Source organism: Camellia sinensis, chromosome 10 (assembly GCF_055761805.1).
Source record: "Camellia sinensis isolate YWXY chromosome 10, ASM5576180v1, whole genome shotgun sequence".
Classification (NCBI taxonomy): domain Eukaryota; kingdom Viridiplantae; phylum Streptophyta; class Magnoliopsida; order Ericales; family Theaceae; genus Camellia; species Camellia sinensis.
Window position 1 is genome coordinate 82,666,377 of NC_138970.1, and position 27,950 is coordinate 82,694,326.

The 27,950-nt window shown below is 44.2% G+C and overlaps 1 protein-coding gene across 7 annotated transcripts in view; it reads left to right on the forward strand.

The window, feature by feature from the left end:
- Nucleotides 1-20,680: 20,680 nt before the first annotated feature.
- The window catches only part of LOC114281293 (uncharacterized), a 34,421-nt gene continuing 27,151 nt past the window's right edge, over nucleotides 20,681-27,950 (forward strand). For 6 of the 7 annotated variants that reach the window (XM_082891746.1, XM_082891751.1, XM_082891745.1 and 3 more), the window contains exons 1-4: nucleotides 20,681-21,027; nucleotides 22,617-22,734; nucleotides 22,845-22,916; nucleotides 25,628-25,684. The gene's annotated coding sequence lies outside the window, so the exon portion shown is untranslated. Of the gene's footprint in view, nucleotides 21,028-22,616; nucleotides 22,735-22,844; nucleotides 22,917-25,600; nucleotides 25,685-27,950 lie in introns of all 7 variants that reach the window. The other variant, XM_082891752.1, reaches the window with a different exon arrangement.

A 27,950-nucleotide genomic window follows, 5' to 3' on the forward strand; every position in this document is an offset into this window, starting at 1 on the left:
TGGCGGCAAGAAAACTTATGCATTACTTCCAGGGGCATAGCATCAAAGTGCTAACAAATTACCCCCTCCGATCAGTACTACACAGTACGGAAGCATCAGGACTCGTTTCAAAGTGGGCTCTTGAACTCGGTCAGTACGATATTCAGTTTCTGCCTAGAACCTCAATCAAGGGATAGGTTCTTGCCAATTTTGTGGCCGAATTCATTGGGGGTCTTGCCAACTTCAAGTCTGATGAAATTCGACCTAAGCCGAACTGGAGAATTTATGTTGGGGACATTTGGCAGTTGTACTGTGATGGATCATCCAATCAACGGGGCAGCAGAGTCGAAGTATTAATCATGGCTCCCGACGGCGTAATAATTGAGCAAGCCGTCAAACTCGGCTTCAAAGCATCAAATAACGAGGCCGAATATAAAGCTCTTCTGGCCGGCCTGAGGAATGCACACCTTTTGGGTGCTCGGCGTTTGCTGGTATTTTGCGATTCAAAATTGGTGATCAATCAGCTAAAGGAGGAGTACGTAGCCAAAAATGACCGTATGGCATCTTACATAAAATCGGCTAGCGCCTTGTTGGCCAAATTTGACCATCATGAATTGAATCAGATAACACGTGATCAGAACACACATGCAGATGCCCTAGCTTGCCTAGTCTCCGCCATTAACTCAGAGATTAAACAGACCATCAAAGTAGGTTTCATCCCAGAGCTGAGCATTGGCCCTTCGGAGGAAATCCAGGTCAATGTCATAGAGTCAGGACCGAGTTGGATGGACCTCATTGCTACATTCCTGTCTTCCGAATAGCTTCTAGCGGACAAAAAAGAAGCGCACAAACTGCGAAACAAAGCCCTGCGATACTACTTGGATCCGCAAGGAAAGCTTTATAAAAAATCCCTTTCTGGTCCATACTTGGAATGTGTACACCCGGACAAAGTCGAAGAGCTTTTGACTGAAATACGTGAAGGCAGTTGTGGTGCCCATTTTGGTGGGTGCTCTTTAGCCCATCGAGCTATAACACAGAGGTATTATTGCCCGACAATGAGAACTGATGCCGAATGCTATGTGAAGAAATGTGAACAGTGCCACAAGTTCTCCCCGTTAACCCATCTGCCTGTTGAAGAGTTAAGCTCCATCACCAGTCCCTGGCCATTCGCCCAGTGGGGACTTGATATCGTAGGACCATTGTCGAGGGCCCCAGGAAACAATCGATACTTGATCGTCGCGACAGATTACTTCACAAAATGGGTCGAAGCGGAGGCATTAACTCACATTCAAGATGCTGCTGTCAAGCGTTTTGTATGGAGAAACATCATAACACAATTCGGCATTCCAAGAGCTCTTATTTCAGGCAACGGCACCCAGTTTGATTGTGGCGTCTACCGAGAGCTGTGCAGCAAGTATGGTATCCGACTTTACTTTTCTACGCCGGCTTACCCCCAAAGCAATGGTGAAGCCGAAGCCTCTAACAAATCCATCTTGGATGGCATCAAGAAAAGGCTGAAGAAAGCTAAAGGCAAATGGGTCGAAGAATTGCCGAGTGTATTGTGGGCTCATCGAACTACGCCGAGGCGATCCATTGGAGAAACGCCGTTTGCTTTATGCTTTGGAACCCACGCAATCATACCCCTGGAGATCGGCCACCCGACCCTGAAATCGCAAGTTTTTGATATGGGACGAAACGACATGATGCTGGCTTTGGATTTGATTATGATCGAAGAACGAAGAGACTGTGCCCTTGCGTCCATGGCACGGTACCAGCAGCAGCTTACTAAGTCGTATAATCAACGTGTTCAGCTACGCCGCTACACACTAGGAGAGTTGGTCCTGAAGAATGTACTTCCAGCTGCCAGAAAACCGGCTGATGGAAAATTAGGTCCTAACTGGGACGACCCCTATTAGATTGATTCGATCGCATAAATAGGGGCATATCGGCTCAAAGACATGTCAAGAAGAAGTTTGCCACGACCTTGGAATTCCACGCATTTACGTAAATTTTATCATTGACCCAACTTGTGGGGCATGATACTTGTTCTGAACGGTTCGCCATGTACATCTCATTTTTTGCAATGCAAAGTTTCTCGTTTTCTCATTGCGCAATTGAGTCTTAAAGTCTCCAGATTCGGAGCCCCATCGGTGCATGACACCTTTAGGCCGATAAAGCCTCTGAATTCGGAGCGCCCTTCGTGGATATCACGATTGGCCAAATAGTCTCCAGATTCGGAGCCCTATCGCCGCATGACGCCTTTGGGCTGATAAAACCTCCGGATTCGGAGCGCCCTTCGTGGATATCACGATTGGCCAAATAAAGTCTCCGGATTCGGAGCGCCCTTCGTGAATATCACGATTGGCCAAATCAAGTCTCCGGATTCAGAGCCCCATCGGCGCACGACGCTTTTGGGCCGATAAAGCCTCTGGATTCGGAGCACCCTTCATGGATATCACGATTGGCCAAATAAAGTCTTCGGATTCAAAGCCCCATCGGCGCACGACGCCTTTGGGCTGATAAAGCCTCTGGATTCGGAGCGCCCTTCGTGGATATCACAATTGGCCAAATCAAGTCTCCGAATTCGGAGCCCCATCGGCGCACGACGCATTTGGGCCGATAAAGCCTCTGGGTCCGGAGCGCCCTTCATGGATATCACGATTAGCCAAGATTTAAGTCTCCAGATTCGGAGCGCTCTTTCGGAGCCAGAGTCGTGCGGAAAACAAATTAAGCCGCACACGAAAGTTGAGCCGGCGAAATACCTGATTAAGTCCAGTTGAAATGCTTCGTTAAGTTGATCCGGCAAAAACCGTATACATGTTAAAACATACGAACATTCAAAATGAAATGCTTGATTAAGTTTAGGATTCGCAAACCGCATAAACAAATTAAGCATACAAACATTGAAAATGAAATGCTTGAATAAATTGGGCCGACGCAACCGCATAACGAATTAAAATATGCAAGCATTCGAAACGAGATGCCTAATTAGGCATGTAAACATTGAAAATCAAACACAAACGTTTAAAATAAAACATTTTATTGAGCTATCCAATAGATACAATATACGTTGGAATGTTTACAAGGAAAGTCGTTTAGTTGGAACGTTTACAATATATGTTTAGCTCTAGTCGTCATCGCCCTCGTCATCGCTCTTCTCAATTTCGAAAGCGTTAAAAGGAAAATCGTGACGATGATATAATGGCGGCGCCGATTCGACTCCTGCTCCTTGAAGTGCCTCTGAGGCTTGGAGAGCCTTAATTCACCCGTGCCTAAAGCCCCGATTCTTGCACCAGCACACCTTCTCTGCGAGTTTCTCCTTAGTCTTGTTTATCCCGACTCTTCGGCCGTCGTGGAAGCCTTTTTCATAACCCATGGTCCTTGCATTTTCCACGGCAAACATGCTTGCCGTATCCCGATCGGTTATCGCGTGACTTAACAGCCGTTGGGTCACTTTCTCCTCCACGACCGGGTTGGATTGACCTGCCACACGCGGCTCGGTGGTTTAAGCCTTCCTAAGTTCCCTAAGCTCACGCTCGGCCTTCTCCGCGCGAGCCTCTAAGTTCCGAATTCGTTCATCCTTTTTCTCTATTTCTCGTCGCGCGGCGCGCAGGCGCATGCCGACTTCATAAGCGGTATACAGCCCTTTCACCGCCTCGTGGATGCCCTCTCGAAATACTTCGAAATCCTGTCGACTAACCATCAACTGCTGGACTTCCGACGGAAAAATCTATCGAGCAAACTCGACTACTACACCTGGATCGTTGACAATGGAGTCCGCCTCCGTCATCGGTTTATTCCCCACAAAAACCACAAAACTCAATGGTCGCGGCGTTGCATCAGCCTCATTTCTCGGTCGCGGTCGTGGGGAGCTTCCCCGTTGCTGTTTTTCCTTTCGGGGTGATCTACTTCAACGACTTGGAGGCTGACGTTTTTCCCGTTCTTTAGACGTCCTACCTCCTGCATGGATGGGTTCGCTGCTGCGATTCATTGTAATGTCAAGCTCAGCCAATGTTCTCGCTTCTCCTTTGCTGTTGAAGAATAGTCTATTCGATATTCGCACTTATCTAACCTCACGCAACACATTGTTTTAAATCAAGTCTGAACACAATAAGTGGAGTCACTGGCGCGAAGAGTCCATCCCATTTATTTCTAATGCTTGCAACGCCCCCAATGCAATTTCATTAACGCTAAACTCCAAAAGACTGATGCCGATCGACGTGCACCACAACCAGTTCATGAACTATTAGCATTCGGCTTTCTAGAGTTAAATTTGCTTAGTTATCTGATCGGCTTTTTGGAGTTCCTGCATTGGCTAGGGCAATGGTAGATTTATTAATCTGATCGGCCAAACATCCAAGTCTGACACTGATCGATGTGTGCCACAACCATTCCATGAACTATTAGCATTCGGCTTTTTGGAGCTCATGCATTGGCTGGGGCAAGGGCAGATTTATTAATCTGATCGACCAAGTATCCAAGTCCGACGCCGATCGATGTGTGCCACAGCCACTCCATGAACTATTAGCATTCAACTTTTTGGAGTTCATGCATTGATTGAGGCAAGGGCAGATTTATTAATCTGATCGGCCAAGCATCTAAGCCCATGCTAATTGATGTATGCCACAGCCACTCTATGAACTATTAGCATTCGGCTTTATGAAGTTAAATTTGCTTAGTTATCTGATCAGCTTTTTGGAGTTCATGCATTGGCTGGGGCAATGGTAGATTTATTAATCTGATCGGCCAAGCATCTAAACCTAACGCCGATCGATGTGTGCCATAGCCACTCCATAAACTATTAGACTTCGGCTTTTTGGAGTTAAATTTGCTTAGTTAGCTGATCGGCTTTTTGGAATAGAATTCGAATTTATTAATCTGATCGGCTATTCAACGAGGATAAATTAAAATTGCCTAATTATCTAATCGGCAAGTATACATGAATGTTTTATCCAAAATAGCAAAAAATAATACCTTTCATCAATAACAAAATTTAGCACAAATAATAGCAAAGTACAAAGGGAATTTTCATTAGTAAATTGGGCACAAATTGTAGCCATTTTACATATGAAAACTACTAAACAAAAAGCTACAAGTTCGCATGAAAATGCCTAGCAAAAAACTATGACTATAGCAATACATGAAAACTACTAAACGAAAAGCTGTAATAATACATTCAAAATCCTAAAACAAAAGCGTCGCCTAATTCAATCCTTGGAGTCAGACTCCAACGGCTCAATATCCACTTGCTCATATGGAATCGGCATAGAAGCAACAGCAAGGGCCTTGAGCCAGCCGTGCTTGAATCCCTAATTCTCGAATTTGGGGACTTGTTGCACGTAATTGTCGAGGGCAGCGTTTTGCCCAGCCTCATACGCTTTCGAAGCCTCAGAATTGGATACTTCCTTAGCCGCCTTCGATTCCGCCAAGTCCGCCTTAAGTTTGGTGATCATCTCTTGGGCTAACTTGAGCGCAGTTTCACTCGCATTCGCTCTCTGCTCGGTAGCCAACCTGAGCTCGTCTGCATTTCTGGCCCTCTCCATCTCGGTCTCGACCCTCGCGCCTTCCATCTTCGCCCTCAAAGCTTCGAACTCGGCCTTGTTCCTTTGGTCCTCAACTTCCATTTGTAAACGACCAAGCTGTTCGACGGCGTCATAATGGCGACGGCCCATCTCGGCTATCTTTCCGGTCGTCTGCAAAACAAGAAGTTAAAACCAAAACAGTATTTGTATAAAATAAAAAGACAAAATCAAGATATATACCAAAAGAGCCAATTGAGCGGCTAATGCTATTGCAACCAGATCCGGCTCTGCCCGAAAAGTCGCCTTGTCAGCCGACAATGAGACGGACGTAGCCATGCTGAGTGCGATTGCTGGATCTTTAATTATCGAAGCATCAGAGGAGATCAACATGTTTTTTTATCTTCGGTTGAATGACAAAAGGCACAATCACGTCCGATTCCTTTAAACGAGGTCGTTTGTTGGCACGATCTTCTTCTGAGCTGGCCTTGACCTCGGCAGGACGCTTCTCTGCCCTTTGCTTAGCCTCTTGATCGACCTGCACAACCACCGCAGACTCGGCACTTTGGTTTTTTGTCGTTTCCTCCTCAATGACAGGCAAGGAGGGCTGAGATTCGGTGACAAGTGGCACTTCAGATTGAATGGCCTCTGTTCTTCGCCGAGCGGCCAACCTTTTCGCGTTTCTCTTTTTGGCAAGTTGCGTGAGGTTTAACGCAGCCATGTCTTCGGGGTATGTACTGGGAAGGTCCTCTAAACCATTAAAAATGTCGTCAAATGGAAGGTCCCCTTGGCCCGAAGTGGACGAAGGGTCGGCTGAATTAAGGCCGGCTTCCTCAAAGGCCAACCTCAATGCCTCGTCTACTTCTGCTTCAGACTGATCTGACTCGGCGACCTCAGCTACTTTCGCCCGCTCCGAATCGGACCCCTCGAAACCAACTTGCCGCAAGTTTTTGAAGTCGGTCAAAATAAGAGCCGTAAGAGACTCTTCACCCTTCGAAATTGGGATATTTTCTGCCGTCGAGAAGGTCGTATAGGTCGGCTCGTAGAGAAGCAGAACGTGGGTTGCCCTCCCCTGTTTCTGGAGACTCGGACGACCGAAATATTTGAGCGCGACTTTGATTTCCGAAAGAATGGCGTCGTTGGTTGAAGTTAGGACTTTCTTTAAATCGTTTTCTGCACAAGCAAAACCATGAGGTCTTATAAATGAAGCTTTATAAATACAACAAAAAACAAAATAAACACAAGAAGCTATATGGCCACCTGGTTTGCCCCTCCGTCTAGGAATAGGATCGAGGCGATCCTCACTTTCGTCGAATTCCCAGTTACCTTGGACAACGACCATAACATCATCGACTCGCTTCCCAGAACTGGAAAGCGTAGTCACTAGTTGATAGTCGGTGTCCTTGGCCTTAAGGAAATAACGTCTGTGCCGACCAGAAGACTTGGCCAAGGCATAACAATGCCGGATAGCTGGAATGTCGAGGTTAATCCTAAGGTCACGGTTTATCTCTATAATCCCCATTACGATTCTAAAAAAGTTGACATTGGGTTGGGAAAGGATTAAACCCCAATGGCAAAGCACAGCCCTAAGGAATGGGTGAAGGGGGAAACGGACTCCACTCTCTGCGATTGATAGGAGAGGGAAGACAATCGTGGTTTCATCAGCCCTCTCCATATCGAGGGTGTCGTCTGTCACAAGTGACAGACGGACGTTATCAAGAATGGAGAAATGGCGTCGAAAGCCAAAAATTCGATCCGAAGAGAGAAGATCTTTTAAATATTTTGCCATTTCCTTCAGTCTATAGGAATATGTTAAGCCAAAAACAAAGCAGGAAAAAAGATTCAAAGCAGAGACGGAGAGCACTTACAAGAGACGAAGAGGATAGTGAAGAAAAGGAAGTTGCAGAGGTAATTCGGAAGGTAGTCCAGCGACGAGCGTCTAAAAATGTGTATATATTTGAAAAGACGTCGAAATTTTAAATCACAATAAATAGAAGTGTACGAAGGGACGGGAAGTCGAAATGATAACCGAGAAGCGTGTGCTCAGACATCTGCGTTGGAATGAGGTCAGCCGCTGAATTTCGGCTCTGACTTTTCGAGTTTGAAACCAAACACTCCAGCCAACTGTCGTTAGTGGAGTGCTTGGGGGGCAATTATGGGGGCCGAATATTGGGAGTCGTAAATAGGCCGAATAGTTGAACTTGGATAGTCGAAATATATAGCACTCGGCATTGCCTTGCACGCTCAAATCTGACCGGAGTGTTAATTCTTTTTAAGGTGGCTAGCTAAGGATCACAAGCGTCCCCCAGGATCTAAAAAGTATTTCCAAACCACATCTCCACAGTCTATATTTTTATTATACATCCCCCCATAGTATCTTCTCTTATTCTATACAAAACCTAAACTCAAACCAAAAACCGCATAATATCTTCTTTTATTACTTTTGTTTGTTAGTTTTTAGTTTTAATTTGTAATGATCTAAATACTTATGGCGAAACCAGTTTTCTTATGGTTGTTTAAATTCTAGAACAGTATGTCGTTATTATAGAAAGACATGTTGCTGTTGTGGAACTAATATAGTCCTATGTTTATGTTTTTATGAAATTAAAGTGTTATATATATATATATATATTGTGATTTAATTATGTGAATCCGTGGTCCTAAACCGATCCAATCCGTGTTTAAATGGATTGATTCGGATTGGTTCCATGATTTAAACGGATTGGATTGGTTCCAATTTTTCAAAAACCGTAAATAACGGATTGGTTTTGGTTTTACCCCAATCCAATCCAATTCGGACCATGCTGACCCCTACTAGTTAGTCATACATACATATATATATATATCTAGTTCAATGATTAACTGTGAGAGTAGAGAGCGAATTGTGAGAGGGAGATTTATGATTTGGATTGGGCCGTGGTAAGGGCCGGACAAATTGTGGGTCGAACACATTTGGGCCGTGGCAGCCTGGGCCCATCCAGAAAGGATTTTCGCTTGGTATTGGCATAGTTGCTGTGAAACCGAGCTACTTGCTCGGTAATGGCATAGTTGCTCGGTAATGGCATAGTTGCATAATTAATGTCATACTAGCGGTCAAGTGAGGTTCGGCCGAGATGTCCGCTGCCTCACTGGGTTCCACGGCTCATGTGTTAGCTCGGTAAGAAGGCCAACGGCTAACCAGCATGACTTATCCCGAGCTCGGCTAAGCCGGAATGCAACCGAGCTCGGTCGTCATTGAGCTTGGCGAGCGGAGCGCTTTGGCTAGTTGCGCAGCATGGCCGTTGACAGCCGAGATGCTGCAGCCCGGCTGCCGAGCTCCCAGTGGTGTGGGCTGGCAGTTAGGTGATGTTCAGCTAGATTTGTGCTGACAGATGGGATAGCAGCACCACGTGTCGAGAGACTAATGGAAGTAGATTTGCGGCGCAGAAGGTATAAAAGTGAGTCCGAGCCCCCCACGCTGAGGCAGATGAACATTTGGTGAGATTTACACTAAACATTCAATCCTCTCTCTCTCTCTCTATCCCTGTGTGTGTCTAACTTGATCGTCGGAGGGGTATTCCGGCCACACACCGCCGGGTAGCTCACTGCCGTTGTGCTCGCAGATCGATCGGACAGGCAGGAGCTTGGAAGAAAGGAGTACGGGCTTGCCGGAATATTTGTTCCCCGTACAATTGGCGCCGTCTATGGGAACCTTGATAGACAAAACCTTGTCTTCCAGACTCATCTGATCGCCGTCCATGTCGAACAACGACGAGATTCCGTTGTCTGCCATCGATGGAGTTAGCCCAGAGTTAGGCAGACGGAGAGAAGCGCATCCCGCCATTCCTCTAATGGTGGACCTGGAGACATCCCCATGAGGACACTCAAGAGACGCGCAAGATAAGCGCGGAAGAAACTTTGGTCATTCTCGGAGTCAGACGGTCACCGGCGGCGGAGGGAATCGCACGCCAGACGACTAGAACACAAGCTAAGGGACCAAGACGCCGTCATCCGGAGAATGACGGCGGAAATAGAGGATCTCAAGCTGCATGTTAAAGAGAAGGGTGCAGCTGGAGTGGGAGACCACAGTGAGCACACCCAACCCCGCCGTTCATGCAGTCAGAGCCAGCGGCATACTCTGTCCATCTCAATCACCAGAAGTTATAAGGTTGGAGATTCCGACGTGCATGTACAAAGGTCCAGCGCGCAAGAGAGCACCAATCAACCTTCACGACTGGCGACGACGTCGAGGTATTCTTATTCCGCTCGTTCATAGAATTTGCGGGTAGTCTTGAAGGAATGGACTCGCCGGCGGGAGGCTCATAGGGTGCCGGCGTTCCAGCGGCTATCTTATGGGGTTCACGCCAGTGAAGAGGTAGGAATGCCTCCACCCCACCTAGCTGCGCCACTCCTTCTAGACACAGACTTGGCAAGGTTGAGCGCCACCCCTTTCTCCCTGGAGATAAAAACAATACCGCTTCCGGCAGGGTTTCACCAGCCAAAGTTCACGCTCTACGACGGAAAAACCGATCCTTATATGCATGTAAGCCACTTCCGACAGGTCATGACCGGACATAGGCGAAATGACGCCCTTATGTGCCTTATCTTCCCGTCAAGCTTGGGTGAGCTGGGCTTGAAATGGTTTGAGAGGCTGCCGGAGGGGAGCATAGAAATGTGGCATCAGTTGGCGGAAGCCGTTGTGATGCGCTTCAAAACCAACACTAAGACGCCGAAGGAAGTTGACCACCTCCTCAGTGTCAAGATGGAGCTAAGTGACATGCTCAAGGCATACAACTCCAGATACTGGGAAACCTTCAACGAGATCTTAGATTGCCCGGTCAACCTTACAATCACGTAATACAAACGTGGTCTCCCGGTCGGACATAGACTGCGGGACTCGCTTACGATGCACCAGTCGACATCCATGGGCCGGCTAATACAGCGCATCAATGAGCACATCCGAGTAGAAGATGATGCGATAGTATCTACCGCGAAGGCAACATCGGTAGCAACAGACAAGAGGTCGGCTGGCAAGGTACACGCGGTCAGACATGAGGTAAACCGTTCAAATGATCGCGCAGAGGAATCAGACCGTGGCTTAAATGGCAAAAATCGGGGTAAGGGTCATCGAAATGACCGAGATGACTACCCCTGGGATGACGTCCCTGATGCAAACAAAAGGTTGAAGGCCAAGATAGGCATTACCACGGTTTTTAAGATTCTAATTTATCACATACTTAGTGAAATCTGTGACGAGGATTATGTCCGATTTCCTGCTAAGTTGGGCGACGGACAGAAGGGTTTCAATCCGTGGTACCGTTGCACATTTCACCGGGAGCGTGGCCACCGGACAGAGGACTGTTTGCCTTTGAGGCAACACTCGGAAGAGCTAGTCGCAGCCATACACCTGGACCTTTACATTGATGGGGGCGTGAAGGCAAATCAAGCCCTGGTTGATCCGCGTGCACCGGCTGACTTGGAGGCGCCCCCTCAATGAGTGATTAATGTCATCCACGGCATAGTGGAGCTGGCGCGTGTATGCGAGCTCCGAGGTATGATCAAGAAGGCAGAACACATGAGGGAAGTTTTGTCGGTCCAGCCCGCGATCAAGAGGGGGAAGCCCAAAGAGAAGGATGTGATTAGTTTCTCTACAAGGGACTTAGAGCACATTTAGACACTGCACAATAATGCCTTGGTGGTCACTCTCCGTGTCAAGGAATTCGATGTCAAGCGCATCTTGATCGACCAGGAAAGCTCGGTCGAGATCATGTATTATGACGCATTTAAGCAGCTCAAACTTTGCGATACAGACTTGGCTCTATCAACTTCGCCATTGGTTGGTTTCAACTCGCAACTGGAGTGGCCTTTGGGAAAAATTATCCTGCCGGTCAAAGTGGGATCCGTGGTCAAACAAGTGGAGTTCTGGGTGTTGCAGGTGCCATCTACTTATAACCTGATCCTTGGAAGGGGATGGCTTCACGATATGCAAGTCGTAGCGTTGACCTTCCATCAGGTAATGAGATTCCCCTCGGCTACGGGGGTAATTGAGGAGATTTGGGGCGATCAAGTCATGTCGAAGTAATGCTTCGTGGCAGTCAACGGGAGCCGAGCTGACAAAGGCTTCGTCCAAATGATAGAGGGACCGGAAGACCGAGGAGTCCTTGACGATGTGGGCACTAGGGCCGAGGACAAAGCCGTCGAAGAATTGGTTGAATTGCGAATTGATACAAAGAGTCAGGACAAGTTCTTCTTGCTCGGCTCAAGCCTTACCGCACAAGAAAGGACCGAGATGGTTGAGTTTTTGATGGCCAATATCGAAGTCTTCGCATGGTCGCCTTATGACATGCCCGGCCTCGATCCGAGTTTTATTTGCCATCACCTAAACGTCTTCCCCGAAGCCAAGCCGGTCATTCAGCGAACAAGGAGATCGGTGCTGCATCAAGCCGAGGTAGTTGCAGAGGAAGTGAAGAACTTGCTTGAGGCACGAGCTATTCAGGAAATGCACTACCCTCGGTGGATTTCAAACACTGTTGTTGTACCAAAGAAGAATGGGAAGTGGCGAGTTTGTGTCGACTATAAGACCGTCAACCGAGCTTGCCTTAAAGACAGCTTTCCACTGCCCAGAATAGACCAGCTCGTGGACTTAACGGCTAGACATAACAGGCTCAGTTTCTTGGATGCCTACCGCGGTTATCATCAGATTGCCATGCATGGCTCCGACCGCGAGATCACTTCCTTCACTACGCTGAGGGGACCCTTCTGCTACCGAGTCATGCCTTTTGGTTTGAAGAACGCCGGGGCAATTTTCCAAAGGATGGTGACCAAGATGTTCGCTCCTCTGCTAGGTCAGACAATGGAGGCTTATATTGATGATATGGTGGTTAAGAGCCGGCATCAAGCAAACCACTTGTCCAACTTGGTCGAGATGTTCGCCATTCTCAAACAACACAAGCTACGCTTGAATGCGTCTAAGTGTGCCTTTGGCGTGGGATCCAGAAAATTCTTGGGCTTCCTAGTCACAAATCGAGGCATCGAAGCAGACCCCGCACAAATCCGAGCCGTACAAGAGTTAAAGCAGCCTAGCTCGGCTAAGGACGTGCAGCATCTGGCCGGCATGGCCGCCGTGCTTAACCGATTCATAAGTCGGTCATCAGATCGCTGCTGCCCATTCTTTCAAGCTTTGAAATCAAAGTTCTCTTGGAATGAAGAGTGTGCTCGGGCTTTGGCCGCGCTCAAGGAGTATTTGTCTTCAGCGCCACTATTGGTAACACCGAAGCCCGGCGACGAGCTCTACCTTTATCTGGCCGTTTCACAGCATGTGGTCAGTGCGGTGCTTGTCCGGTCGGAAGGAATCAAGCATCTCCCTATCTTCTACGTTAGCAAAACCTTGCTACCGGCAGAGTCGAGATACTTGCCGCTGGAAAAACTTGCATTGGCATTGATGATGGCCTCCAGGAAATTAGCGCACTACTTCCATGCCTATACAATCATCGTTTTGACCGAGTTCCCCCTCAAAGCTTTGTTCGAACGGGCGGACTTCTCCGGTCGAATCGTCAAGTGGGTGGTTGAATTGGGACAATTCGACGTCAAATTTCAGCCACGAACTGCCATAAAAGCTTAGACATTGGCCGACTTCGTTGCTGAATTCTCACCTGGAACTCATCCGATATGCCCGATGGATATTGCCGCGGCAGATGAGGAGGTGAATGCAGGCCAGACCGCAATAACACAGCTAGGCAATGACGGCAACGCGAAACTTGCGCGCCCTGCTAAAGAACCTTCGGTTAGTACAATACCACAGCCCGGCGATGCGATGACGGAGTTGGGTATCACCGACCAACCTGCTCCGTCCGGTATCGCATCACCAAGGGGGGAAGAAGTGGAACCGCTCAGCACAGAGCCTGCAGCCAGCATAATATTGCAACCCGGTGATTCGCCTACGGACTTAGGCATTACGGATCAACTTGTTGAGTCCGGCGCTGAATTGCCGAGGGGGGCTGAAGTGGAACCGCTCAGCACAAAACTTGAAGCCGAACAGCTGAACAACCATGATCCCGTCAACCTTTAAGCCTCTCAGGACCCCTCAAATTGTTTGAAGCTCTTTGTTAGCGAAATGTGGAAACTTTTTGTTGATGGAGCCTCGAACCGTCACGGTGCTGGGCTACGTATAGTTCTGATTTCGCTAGATGGGCAGACTATCGAACATTCTATCACCCTCGGATTCCCTGCCTCAAACAACGACGCTGAGTATGAAGCGCTTTTGGCCGGGCTCAAGAGCGCGCTTCAGATGCACGCATCCGAGCTAATGGTTTATAGTGATTTCCAGCTTGTGGTTAACCAAGTTTCTGGGGTTTACGAAGCAAAGGATGACAGAATGATGAAGTACCAGGCTCTGGTCAGAGACCACATCAAGCGATTCCAGGCAATAAGGGTCTAATAGATTAGCCAAGAAGAAAACGGCCGAGCAAATGAATTGGCCGTTCTTGCTTCCATGGTCGATAGCACATCTCCCAACCCTCTCTTGATTGAATTCCTTCCGCGGCCCAGCATTGAGGAAACCGGGTAGACAGAAGTACTCTGCACCGACTAGGTCCTTCATGGATGGACCCTATTATCCTCTTTCTCAGAGACTAGACCCTTCCAGTCGAGAAGAAAGAAGCACATAAAGTTCGGGTGAAGTCAGAGCAGTTTTGGCTCTATCTGTCAGGTGCTTTATACAAGAAGTCTTTTACCGGTTCTTATTTAAAGTGTGTGCACCCGAGCAGCGTGGACACCTTCCTGTACGAAATTCACGAAGGCATTTGTGGCAGTCACATAGGGGGCAGATCTTTGGCCTACCGAGCTATTTCGTAAGGCTACTAGTGGCCGTGCATGCAAGTCGATACGCAGAAGTATGTTCGCAAGTGTGAGAAGTGCTAGAAGTTTGCCCACCAAATTCACCAACCGGCCAGAGAACTTCTTCCCCTCACCAGCCCTTGGCCTTTTGCGATGTGAGGGCTCGATATAGTGGGGCCACTCCCAACTGCACCAGGCAACCAGAAGTTCTTTATCGCGGCCACAGACTACTTCACCAAATGGGTTGAAGCAGAGCCTTTGGCAACAATCAAGGAGAAAGACGTCAAGCGGTTTGTCTGGCAGAATGTGGTAACGCGGTTTGGAGTCCCAAAAATTTTAATCTCTGATAACGACACCCAATTTAACGGTCACCTATTCAGAGAATTTTGTGAAAACTTGAAGATTGAATTCTACAACTCTACCCCGGCTTACCCACAGTCTAATGGTCAAGCCAAAGCATCAAACAAGACCATCCTTGATGGGTTGAAGAAGAGACTTGAGAAAGCCAAGGGAAAATGGGCCGAGGAACTCCCCAATGTCCTTTGGGCATACCGAACAACCCCGCGGCGATCTACCGGGGAAACACCTTTTGCTTTGGCATATGGCATGGAGGCAGTCATACCTTTGGAAGTTGGAATGCCCACCCTCAAAAGTGAAAGTTTTGAGCCCGAGATGAACGTCGAAGCCATTGCCCTGGAATTGGACCTCGTGGAAGAGCGCCGGGAAAAGGCTCTCATCTATGTGGCCGCCTACCAACAAGAGCTCTCAAGGAAATACAACAAAACAGTGCACCCCAGACCGTTCAAAGTAGGTGACTGGGTCTTGAGGAAGGTCATGGGCAATACCCTGGTGCTAAGTGAAGGCAAACTAGGGGCAAACTGGGAAGGACCCTACAAGATAATCGGTCTGGCGGGCAAGGGGGCATACCACTTGGAGGACCTGGAAGGCAGAGGAATACCCTGGCCATGGAATGCAGCCAACCTCAAACTGTACTATTTTTAGCTTTTGTTTTCTTTTTGTGCAAAGGAATTTTTTGCCTTACATTTTAGAATGTAATATTCTTTTTGTCAATATATAGAAATGTCTCATCTTTGCCTTAGCATTCTGATTGTTGCTTTTCAATTTTGAGATTCACAACCGAGATGTTTTACTCCGGTTGATTTTTAGATTAAAACCGAGATGATTTACTCCGGTTCATTGAGTTGATGATCTGATCAACTGAGATTCTCAACCGTGATGTCTTACTCCGGTTGAATGAGTTGATGTTTTTCTCAACTTTTAGATTCTCAACCGTGATGTCTTACTCCGATTGAATGAGTTGATGTTTTGCTCAACTCTGAGATTCTCAACCAAGATGTTAACTCCTGTTGAATGAGTTGATGTTTTGCTCAACTCTGAGATTCTCAACCGAGATATAAACTCCGGTTGAATGAGTTGATGTTTTGCTCAACTCTGAGACTCTCAACCGATATGTTAACTCAGGTTGAATGAGTTGATGTTTTGCTCAAATTTGCGATTCAAAACCGAGATGTTTTACTCCGGTTAATTTCGTTGATGATTTGTTCAAAAATGTGATTTTAACCGAGATGTTTTACTCCGGTTAACGCGGTTGATGATTTACTCAACTTTATGCTGGAAATCGCAATGTCTTTTTCGGTTAGATAAGTTAGATAAAGTGGTTAGTCTTGCCGAGGTATTTTGACAGCCGACGTTATCTAGCATGAAGAATGTGCAAACACTTGGAGAAAATGGAGCTTTTTCATTGATGTGAAAAGTAATTACAAGAGGAGGGACGGATAGCCCGGTTACATGTGTAAACCAAAAAGGAAGAAAGAAAACAAAGAAAACTAAGCTAGGGGGGAAAGGTCAGTGAATTCGTCCTCGGCTGCCTCCAAATTGACCGTTAGTGTTTGGTCTTGGACACCGGTCTCCGTTTGGCCGGGCTGAACTGTGTGATTTTCCCCCTCCGCATTTTCCTCGATTTCCTCGTCGCTTTCTTCCTCGGCCTCAGCCTGCAATGCAGCGAAGACGTCGTTGGCGTAGGGCATGAGATAGCTCGGTAGGGAGGTAACTGAAGGAGTGGCGAACACGTCGGTCCCCGGTCCCTGGCCGAGATGTTCACAAGCAGACTTCCACCCAGCCTTGAATAAAATGTCTTCGGTGCTGCGGACCTGCTTTGTGTAACTCTCCTCGGCCTAAAGGAAACCGGCGTTGTTTACACCCTTCAGATCCTCTTCCAGTGATTGTTTCAGCGCATCTAGCTCTGCCCGGAACGCGTCTCTCTCCTTTTCGGTAGAGCCAAGCTGGCTGAGCAACCGAGAGTTGTCGGAGTTCGCCGTTTGCAATGAAGACTGGGCTCTCCCGAGCTCGGCTTGGAGGCTTTGAACTTGGCTGGCAGAGTCAGTTGCCTTCTGCCGAAGCTGGTGAATGCGCTCCATGACCAAGTGCTGCTTTTGGATGGCCTGCAAGAAGAGAGATTGATCAGAAAGAAAACCGAACAAACACTTGGTGAAATTTTGAGCACAAGTTTGAGATTCTTACCCTAGTCATGGATTTGACCGACGACTTCACTAACCGGGTGTCTGGAACATGGTCGCTGCCGATTATGTCGCTCGGTAGGAGAAGGGCCTTGGTGAGGTCAAAGGCGAGAAGATGCTCTATGTCGCCCTTAACGGAAGCTGTTGTCGGGATCTCCTTACCCCGGTGTTTGAGTTGGGGCCTCCATGCCGGTGTTGGGTCGACGGTGACGGCAGGCTGCTTGGTGTTGAGCTTGGTTACTAGCTCGGTAGAAGGGTCTGCACGAGGCCTTTTGCCAGCCCGGCGAGAGTCTCTGCTGGCTTGCCCCGAGGCGGGAGAAGCCAACGCAACTGCGGTCCCGCTGGATTGACCGGTAGTTGGAGAGCGGACTGGAATGCTCGGGATCTCGGACGAGGTGGCAGTGATCAAGTTCTTAATGCGACTCCTCTTGGCCATTTCTTCTGCTTCGATTAAACGAATGAAGGGGACGTCTGGCAGTGTGGGATCTGGCGGCGGAGATGGAACGCGGAGAAAGTCAGTGACTTTACTCTGTCGTGGAGCTGAATACCGGTATGTTGGAGTGTAGTCGAGGAGCTCGTTATAATCCCGGTTGCGGTAACGGAACACGGTGCTGATGGCTGCTTCGTTGGGGTAGTAGTAGTTGGCTTGCAAGGCTTGGATCGCTACAAAGGAAAGAAGAAAAGTGTCAAAGTACAGAATAGTAAAGAAAGATAAATTGACCAAGGAGTTAGCACTGCTTACATGTCTCGCCGAAGTTCTTGCTAATAAACTAGCCCGGTACGTCGGCCGTTTCATAGTTGTCAGACACCCAGAAAAAGTCATCGTCGTGTAAGTCATTGTCTGGGGTACCGGTCACTATTTTTTCTTTGCCCGGTCAAATTTTTAAGTAATAGGCGAGGCCGTCGCCCGTGTGCCCAAGGGTGTATTGACGGAATATCTCGGCTAAACCTAAGTTGGTTCCTAGCCGGTTGTTCAACTCGTGGACCCCGTTGATTATTTGGTAAGTGTTGGTTGAGACTTAAGTGGGTGCTAGCCCGGTGCGGCGCAAGAATTTGGTCATCAGTGGGTTGACCGGGAAGCGGAGGCCTCCTTCAATAATGGATAGCATGGTGAAGGGGCACTGGTCTAATCTGCTCCAAGGGATTGTCTCAATTTCGCCGAGCTCTAGGTGGACGTTGGCCGGGATATCGTACTATTCCTAGAACGCGGCCAGGGCAGCCGGAGTGTCAACAAGGAAGCGGAAGCGCCCCATGTGTAGTCAGTTGGTTTAGCTCGGCTGAGGTGGTTTGGCACAGACTGGTGTTTAATGGCTGCTCGGTCTTTGAGAGCCTTGGTAATTGGTCAATGGTCCCTTTGGACTCTGCAGGAAAATGATGGCAAGTGTAAGTGGAAGCGCAGTCGAGCAAAACGAGCTTGACTTTAGCTCGGTCATGAAGAGTGCCAGACCACCTCGGTCGCGAAGGCAAACCAAGGAGCCTTGTCGCTCAAGCAGACCAGTTGTTAGCCAGGTCGAGCGGCCAAGTCCTCTGACTACCTCAGTTTCTACTAAGGTTTTGGCAAACTTGTAAATTGCTCGGTCTAATTGTTTTTTGGATCAAAAAGCGACCTGGAGCCCGGTCCGCTCCAGTTCTTCGTGTGTTCATGTGTTCATCACTGGGATTGAAGAACAACGAAGAGAACATGGGCAAATGTGGGTTTTGGGAGGGTTATGTCCTAAAACCTACGGATTTTTTGCCCTAATATGTGAAATACCAAATGAAAATAGCAAAAAGGAGGCTCGAAGGACTTACCAGTTAAGGGCAGGAGCTTCCTCCTCAAACACAAATGCAAGGAAAGGCAGGAACGAGGCTTGCAAGAGGCACAGGAGCTCTGGAACGCTTGGAATGGAGGAGGAACAGTAAGAATGAAATGAAAAGGAAATGGCGTATATATGAGAGGAAGACCGCCAAAAAATTGAATGTGAAGGGACGGTTGGCTGCTCGAGGCCAATGAGGGAGCAACACGTGTCCCTATTGACGGCGGCGCTAGTACTAAAGAGACAGGATGGCAAGTCGAGGCGTCGACCGGGCAAATTTGAAGATAGGTATGTCAACTAGCCTGGTCACCGTCTAGCAGACTGTGAACCGATGAAGAGTTATCCCGAACAGAACAGGTAATCCTAGTCACGCTTGCGCGGACGGAATTAAGGGGCAATTGAGAGGGAGATTTATGATTTGGATTGGGCTGTGGTAAGGGCTGGACAAATTGTGGGCCGAACACATTTGGGCCGTGGCAGCCTGGGCCCATTCAGAAAGGATTTTCGCTTGGTAATGGCACAGTTGCTGTGAAACTGAGCTACTTGCTCGGTAATGGCATAGTTGCATAATTGATGTCGTACTAGCGGTCAAGTGAGGTTCGGCCGAGATGTCCGCTGCCTCACAGGGTTCCACGGTTCATGCGTTAGCTCAGCAAGAAGGCCGACAGCTAACCAGCATGACTTATCTCGAGCTCGGCTAAACCGGAATGCAATCGAGCTCGGTCGTCATTGAGCTTGGCGAGCGGAGCGCTCTGGCTAGTTGCGCAGCACGGCCGTTGACAGTAGAGATGCTGCAGCCCAGCTGCCGAGCTCCTAGTGGTGTGGGCTGGCAGTTAGGTGATGTTCAACTAGATTTGTGCTGACATATGGGATAGCAGCACCACGTGTCGAGAGACTAATGGGAGTAGATTTGTGGCGCAGAAGGTATATAAGCGAGTCCGAGCCCCCCACGCTGAGGCAGAAGAACATTTGGTGAGATTTACACTAAATATTTAATCCTCTCTCTCTATCCCTGTGTGTGTCTAACTTGATCGTCGGAGGGGTATTCCGGCCACACATCGCCAGGTAGCTCACCACCGTTGTGCTCGCAGATCGATCGGACAGGCAGGAGTTTGGAATAAAGGAATACGGGCTTGGCGGAATATTTGCTCCCCGTACATATATTTAGTTCAATGATTAACTGTGAGAGTAGAGAGCGAAACAATAGAAATAAGATGGGAGAAAAAATAATAACATTTTTGGTTAATTTAAAGATATAAGAAGGATATTTTTGTCTTAAAAATTAACTTAAGGCACGTGACTATCATTGTCTGTTATCTTACGTGTTTTTTTTCTTGGAGGTAATGTTAATTGGGCGTTTTAGTCCACAAACCACATAGAGATTATGTGATAATTTTTGAATGTCAAGTAATCCGCATCTGGCTCAAACCACATGATAAAGTGAAGCTTGCCTTATATTTTTTTTTCCCGGTGGTGCTACATGCACTAATTGGTATACCAATTAGTGTACCAATATATGTTATGATCTTACTACTGACCCCACTTAGTATACAAATTATAAACTTATTATACAAATTATAAATATCCAAAATCTCTAAAATTATGTCACATCATTTGTGCTAATATACCATTTAGTGTGTTTGGTTTGAGTTTTTTGAATTAAATTTTTTGAAAACTGAATTTTTTAGCTTTTGTGCTTTTTTTAGTGAATATTTTTAAAATTTTAAACATTTTTTTTACATTTTTAGATGTATTTTACTTAAATGTATCTAAAAAGTAAAAAATTTGTGAAAAAATATTTTAAAAAATTAATAAATACATAAAAATATAAAAAATGTATTAAATTATCGTATTTTTTTATTTACATTTTTAGTATTTAGTGAATTTTTAAAATTTTTAAATATATTTATATTAAGTATGTCTAAAAATTTTAAAAAATTACTTAAAATATTAAAAAAATTTAATAAAAACAAAAAAATATACGAAAAAGTAAAAATTTTCTAAAGAGTCAAACCAATTTTTTTCCCTGATCAACCCATTTTACTGCAATGCAATGTTCTCGAGATCAACGTTGACAACAAAAAAATCAATCCATGAATAATCTTTGAAAATCAGAATCTAGAGGCAGCCCCCACGTATGATTCATTTCAACTCCAACAAAAGGGGGGCGATTGGAATTTTACGCAGAAAAACCCTTTTTTTAAATTATCGAGCTGGTTGTACAGAGAGAGACAGAGACGATCACACAGAGAGAGGAGTGAACACTTCCACATTTGCATCGGCATCTACATCTGCTAAAGCAGACCAAGATTATAGAGAGAGAAAGAAACAACAATGTATTTCAATCTTACTCTCAACGCCCTAATTCCTTCTTCGAACCCTGTGAGTATATTTTCTCCCCACTTTTTGTCTGTATTACATATATGTATCATATGCCTGTGGTTTTGGTTATGAAAATGTTAGTTATGACGTTTGTGTGGGTTTTGGTTATGAAATGTTTATTATGACTTAATATGGTACAAATGGACCCTATATTATTGTATGTTTGACCCCATCCGTGGTCTAATTTGTATGTTTTTTTTAATTTTAATTTTAATTTTTTTTATAGTTTAAGGTGTACGCTTTTATAGTTTAGGGTAAACCAATACTTGTCAAAATAATTTAGAGGTTTATTTGTATATTTTTATAGTTTAGGAGTTACATTTATACTTGTCAATAGTTTAGAGGTTTATTTGTATGCTGTTATAATTTAGGGGTCAAATTAATATTTTTTAGTAGTTTAGGTTGTCACCATGCAAATAACCCTTTTTTTGGTTATAATTGAAAAGATTTTTGGGTTATAACTAGCAGTGGTGCAACTTGGGTCGGTTCAACTTGAGTTCAGCCCCATTTTTTTACGGTTTCGGTAAAATATTTTTGAATTTGGTGTGGGCTTAAGTAAAAATTTAGAAGACCAATTAAATTTGAGTAGACTTGGGCAAAGCCACCAAACAATCCGAGCAACTTGAAGCACAAATTATGTATATAAATAGAGTTTAATTTTAACAAATTAATTCATTTAATTGCACCAATAAAAAAAAAACTCAAATATATGTTCAATTTGGCCTAACTCGGGGCGGACTTATGGCTGTAAACGAACCGAACTGTTTGCGAGCTAGTTCGGCTCGGCTCGGCTCGACTCGTTTACTAAATGAGTTGAGCTCGAGCTCGAATAAGCTTGGCTTGTCAGACTCGTTTATCTTTATTTAAATTATATATTAAATATATTATTTATATATTAAATAATATATAAATAATAGCATAACTACATTATTTATGTATTAAATAATATAAATAATAATAAAAAAATCTTATCGAGCCGAGCTGAGCTGAGCTGAGCTCGAATTTCATTAATATTAATGAGCTGAGCTGAGCCGAGCCAAGCTCGAGCTCAATAAACGACCTCAATAAGTAAATGAGCCGAGCTCAAGCTCGGTTCGGCTCAGCTCGGCTCGTTTGCAGCCCTAGGACAGACAACCTTGGTTACAATTTAGGCTTGGCTGGACTTGTGTAGCTTCCAGCACAACTCGGGTTAGGTTTGGACAACCTCTCGACCTGCCTTAGTTGCACCCCTAGTTATACCTTATTGAGTCATTAGGGTTAACAAATGGTTTACCAAAATTTTCACCAAATCTCTCATATGAGTGTGGGACTCACACCCATATGAGAGATTTGGTAAACTATTTTGGGTCTATAACATTTTTGGCATTGTTGTACCTTATTTGGTGTTTGATTATGACTCGTTAGTTTTTTTAGTTATGATTAAAAGTGATTTAATTATGACATTTGTGATAATCAGCATCACAAATGTCATAACTTGTATATAGTATACACCCTCTAGAATGACCCGTCGTGTATATGTACATGTATATATATATATATATATGTATCATATGCAATCTTATGTTGATTAATTCCTCTTGGTGAGCTAGGTTACTATGCTACTGGGTTTCTTTACTTACCTTGGCTTTGCTGGATCTATTCTACTGGGAAAGGTTGTCCCGGGTGTGATGTTATCAGATGACACTCGTCTCCATTACCATTGTAATGGTAAAAAATTTTCATTGTCTCTCCCTCATTCACATTTCCTGTGTATTTTGCTATATATGTGTTATCAATTGTTTTGAATTGTGTACATTTTAATTTTTTCTCAATTTCAGGCTTGTTAACACTTGTTTTGCTGGTTGCGCCCCTCGGAATAGGGGTTTGGATAGATTTAATATCCCCCCACTGTACGTATTTCTTCTATATTTTTTGTATGTATGAAAGCCACATTTCTTACTGTTAGTGCTCAGTTCTATCAATGGATCATAGTTTAGTGGACTTTTTGCTGCACAAATAGTACTAAATCAGCAGCATTAATTGTCTCTTTAACATATATTAAGGCAAGTAAATAAGTTGTGCCTTTCTCTATCAGCTTTAGGCGAGATGGTTGCTTAACGATTAACACATAAGATTCAATTGATTTGTCGGACTAACCACACAACTGGGTTTGTTGAATTCTAAATATGCCAGTATTTTACAAGAAAAACACGACAAGGTTTAAAAGAACATATATACACATGACAAGTTATATGTTGAAAACTATTGTCAAGGACAAAAGAGCATTCTTTGCCAAATTGGTTTTGTGATTGTTTTGAAGTTTTTTTTCTCTTATCCTTGAATTGTTTTACATGGAAAATTATTTATTGGTTGCATCTGGATATACTCGGGGCAAACTTCCATGTTAGGATATGGTTTTTTACTTTCATTTTATTAAGATGGTTCTTAGGCTTGTGTCGTTATGGCTAACTTCACCATTGTTAGGCATCCAGCCATTCTTCTAGGACGAATTATACTAACGGTCCCTTTAGTTTGGGCCTTGTGTCACTTGTCTATGACTTTTCAATTGTGATACATTTGACCTTGAATTTTGAATCTTGTTCCAAATAAGGACAATTGAAGATATCATTGCTCAATTTCAAGGGCAAAAGTCGTCAATTTGATAAAATATAAACTAATTTGACAAAAATAAATGTCGAGAAAACATTTTTGAATTTTTAAAAATTATTTCTACACACTAAAGATAAAATTATGTAAAATTGATAAATCTTTTAGACATTTATTTATTTATCAAATTAATTTTTATTATGTGTTTGAATGATGATAATGTAATGGGTGGCTGTTTTTATTTTTATTAAATTAGTTTCTATTTTTCCAAAAGTCAAATATGGTGGCAACTTTGATATTATTATTAAATCAATCCATTAAATCAAAAAATTTAAAACTAAAAATATTTCATATATTAAATATATCGATTACACATTAAAAACCTAACAACTACTCATTACATGATCATTATCCAAACATATAATAAAAATCAATTTAGTAAAAAAAATAAATAAACGTCTAAAAGATTTATCAATTTTACATAATTTTATCTTTGATGGGTAGAAATTATTTTAAAAAATCAAAAATATTTTTTTGATATTTATTTTTGTCAAATTAGCTTGTATTTTATCAATTTGACGATTTTGCCCTTAAAATTGAACAATAGTATCTTCAATTGTCCTTATTTGGAACAATATTCAAAATTTAAGGTCAAATGTATCACAATTGAAAAGTTAGGGACCAAAGTGATATGAGTCCCAAACTATAGAGCCTATTAGTGTAATTCACCCATTCTTCTAAGTACTGTCTTTATGTATATATTTGTCTAAACTAAGCGGTGTAGGAATTGGGCAATAGTTGACACCACAAATTTGGTGGACAATGATAACATAATTTTTAGCCATTTCTTGGGATCAAAGTTTTAAAAGGCTTTACTGAGGCTCATCTCAATACTCGCCTAAGGCAAAATCCCTCGAGGCTTTGATTTTTAGGCTTTACTTGCCAAAGGCTTGCACACACAGTTTGAGACATGCACCTTAGTTGCGTCTTGTACGCCTTTTACACATAAGCATGTTAGGAGTACGCATACGAAGAGTTTGTTTTAGGGTCTTGTTAAATTTACTCTAGTAGATGGTTTAAACATAAAAAATAAAAAATAAAAATAACCTTTTTTACAATTATATTCTATAGGAAAAATTAAATAAATGACCAATTAAGAAAAAATACAAAGTTAATGCTCAGTGAGAAGCTTGATCACTAAAGCTAAGAATACCAATTTCACTTTCAATAAAGCAAAGCTTCCTTCTTTGTAGTGAACCTTGAGCATAAAAGTATTTACACCTTTATATTTAATTTTGATGTATTTATTTATTGTTTTAAAATATTTACTAAATATGAAAATTCAGAATTTGAAATGCTTACGCCTTAACACCTTAAAGCTTGCACCTCGCCCTAAGAAGCATGGACATGGACATGGACACGGACACGTGACACGATACCGACATGCCGACATGTTAATTTTCAAAAAATGTAGGATACGACACGTGGGAGAAACGCATGAAATATATAATTTTATATATTTATTATATGTTATATATATGAATATATCATTTAAAGATAATAAAAAATGTAATATGACATTAATTCCTATAAATTTATATGGTTTTTGTTTTATTATTGTATCTTAAATTGGTTTGTTCAAACTTATAATTAGTTTCCCATGTGTCTAATCGATTGACACGTATGTCCTTCAAGTGTCCAAAGAGTGTCCAGGTCTTTAAAAAAATTAAAAAAATAGGACACGTTTTGAAGAGTGTCGGACATGTGTTCAAAGAGTGTCGGTGTCCGACACGGGCACGACATGGATACGTCACCTTCTTAGAAGTGTCCATGCTTCTTAGACCTCGCCTCATGAGGGGTAAAATGTCTCACATTACGCATTCACTTTTAAAAACTTTGCTTGGGATTGCATTTGTACGTGTACATATAACATTAACGTTGAGATATTTGGATGAAGATTTTGACATTACTTGGTCTTCTTGTACAGACAAATAAATATGAATTATGCTTGCAGGCAATGGCAGACAGAGGACTTGAGCTTTTGTCCACAACTTCAATATTTAGTTTTCTTGTAAGTGTCAATTCTATTATGCCCTACTTGGAATCTTTTCGTATATGTAGGCTATATAAAATTGTAGCTCTTTGGTAAACATTGGCAACTTCAACCGGTGGACTAATATCTTTTTGTAGGTCGTGAATTGTCTAACATTATTAATCTTCACAGAGTAACATCATCAGGGTGTGCTATTAGTGTTATCATGTTTGGGGTTACTTGAGTTTTTGAAAGTAGAGGAATTTACTTTTCTTATTTTTCCTCTCTTCTTTCCCCCCCTTTTTTTAGGGTGGTGTTTTTTTTTAAAATTTTTTTTCAATGCATAATTTAGCCCAAAACTTTTTTCTTTGTGTGGGTGAGAGGTGTGGTTAGAGGTAGTCCGGGAAGATGGCGGGCACTTCAATGGCCTGAGATCACCGGAGGTGGAGAGGAGGACGTCAAGGCAAGCTTGGAGAGGGAGAGGTTGGCAGTGATAGACCTTGAATATTAATGCAAAGTGAGAGAGGGTGTTTAAGTATGAAACTTGGTTGTATTGTTGTTGTTGTGTCTCGCTGCATATACGATACGTTATATAGGCCGCAGGAGTATTGGAGCCCAAGCAAACTGTTGGACAGGTGGCTCGTTCTCCTCAACTCTGCCAGAAGTGATATAAGCCCTTCTGCTGTCTGTGGCTTGACGGCAGGCGGAGAGCAACGTTTCATGGCAGGCAGAAGGTAACGTTTCGTATATGCATCGGATGACATGAACGTAAGGTCATTGTTGCCTCTTCTCCAAGCCTGGTCGAGATGGAGTTGTCTTAGCAAGAAGACAAACATCTCGACGATCCCATGACCTCAGCCATCAGTCCAGTATCCTCTGATGATCCCGAGCAGTAGTGCCTGGGTCCTGCTCCCAACCTAGGCATCCAAGTAGATAAATGGGCCAGGGCCCACCTTAGTGTCTAAGAGAGCCAGGGGCTCGCCTCCAAGCGACCAAGTAGGAGAATGGGCCGCAGGCTTATCTCGATGTTTAAGAGAGGGGCTTGCTTCTGAGCGACCAAGTAGGAGGTTGGGCCGCAGACCTATCTCAATGTTTAGGAGAGCCATTGTTTATCAATCCAAGTCCAAGTGAGCCGGGAGCTGATTGTATTGTTGTTTGGCCTTGGAGCGAGGTATGAAGGACCATGGGCCCTGGGGCCATGGTGCTGCCTGTTGCAGGGCTCTTCATATCTAGATATATTTGGGCTTATATGTATGCTCCCGCTTAGGCTAAGAATATAGTCTTGGCTGCCTTGGCACATGACGCCTGTAGGGCTCGCCATGTAGCAAACATACGACATGCCCGACGTGGTGCCTTATTGGTCTGCCACGTGGGTGGGTTTTTGGTGATGTGGCACCTGTAGGGCTTACCACATATTGAGCTTGATACAAGTACCCACACTTTGAAAATTAAATCAAATAAGTCACATCTATGATAATCAAATTTGCACAGAAGTGTCTACTTTAAACCAACTGCTTCATAAGGGGCTTTGTGGTAGGGGACAGGCGTGGGGTTCAAGTTTTTTCTCTTTGCTGATTATACAATTATTTTAATTGTGCAGGTAGTTTTTGTTCATAAATTTGGCAAAGGTTGAGCTTAACCCATTTGGAGAGGTAGATAACATGGAGACTTTAGTTTGGGGTATAAGGTGGTTTTTGCATACTTACTTATTTGGGCTTTCCTCTTTGGTCTTCTTTTAAGGCTAAGGCATTTTAAGATGTTGTTGTTGAGAGATTTGAGAAGAAATTGACTAGTTGGAACTTGGAAGAGACAATATTTGTCTAAAGGGGGTTAAAGTTTTAGTGGCACACTTGCTCTCTGGCAATAAGACAATTATTTTCACTGAGGTGGAGGTAGAAACTTTGTGTATTTTATGTGGCGATAAATTTGGCAAAGAGTGAGCTTATTCAGCTGGGAGAGGTAGATAACGAGGTGACTTTTGCACTTAATTTGGGTTCTGAAGTGGGTATTTGCATGCTACTAACGTGGTTGTTGAGAGTTTTGACAAGAGATTGGTAAGTTGGAAGAGATAGTACTTGCCTAAAGGGGGTAGATTGACCCTTATCAAGAGGATATCATCTAGTTTGTCTACATACTTTTATGTCTTTTTGTCAATCCCTATGTCAATGGTGAGGAGGATTGAGAAAATACACGGGGGCTTTTCGTGGGAGGGCTTGGATTAGTAATCCACGAATCATTGTGTGGATTGGAAAGAGGTATGTTTGCCAATTACAAGGGGTGAGTTGGGTATTAGGAAATTGCACTT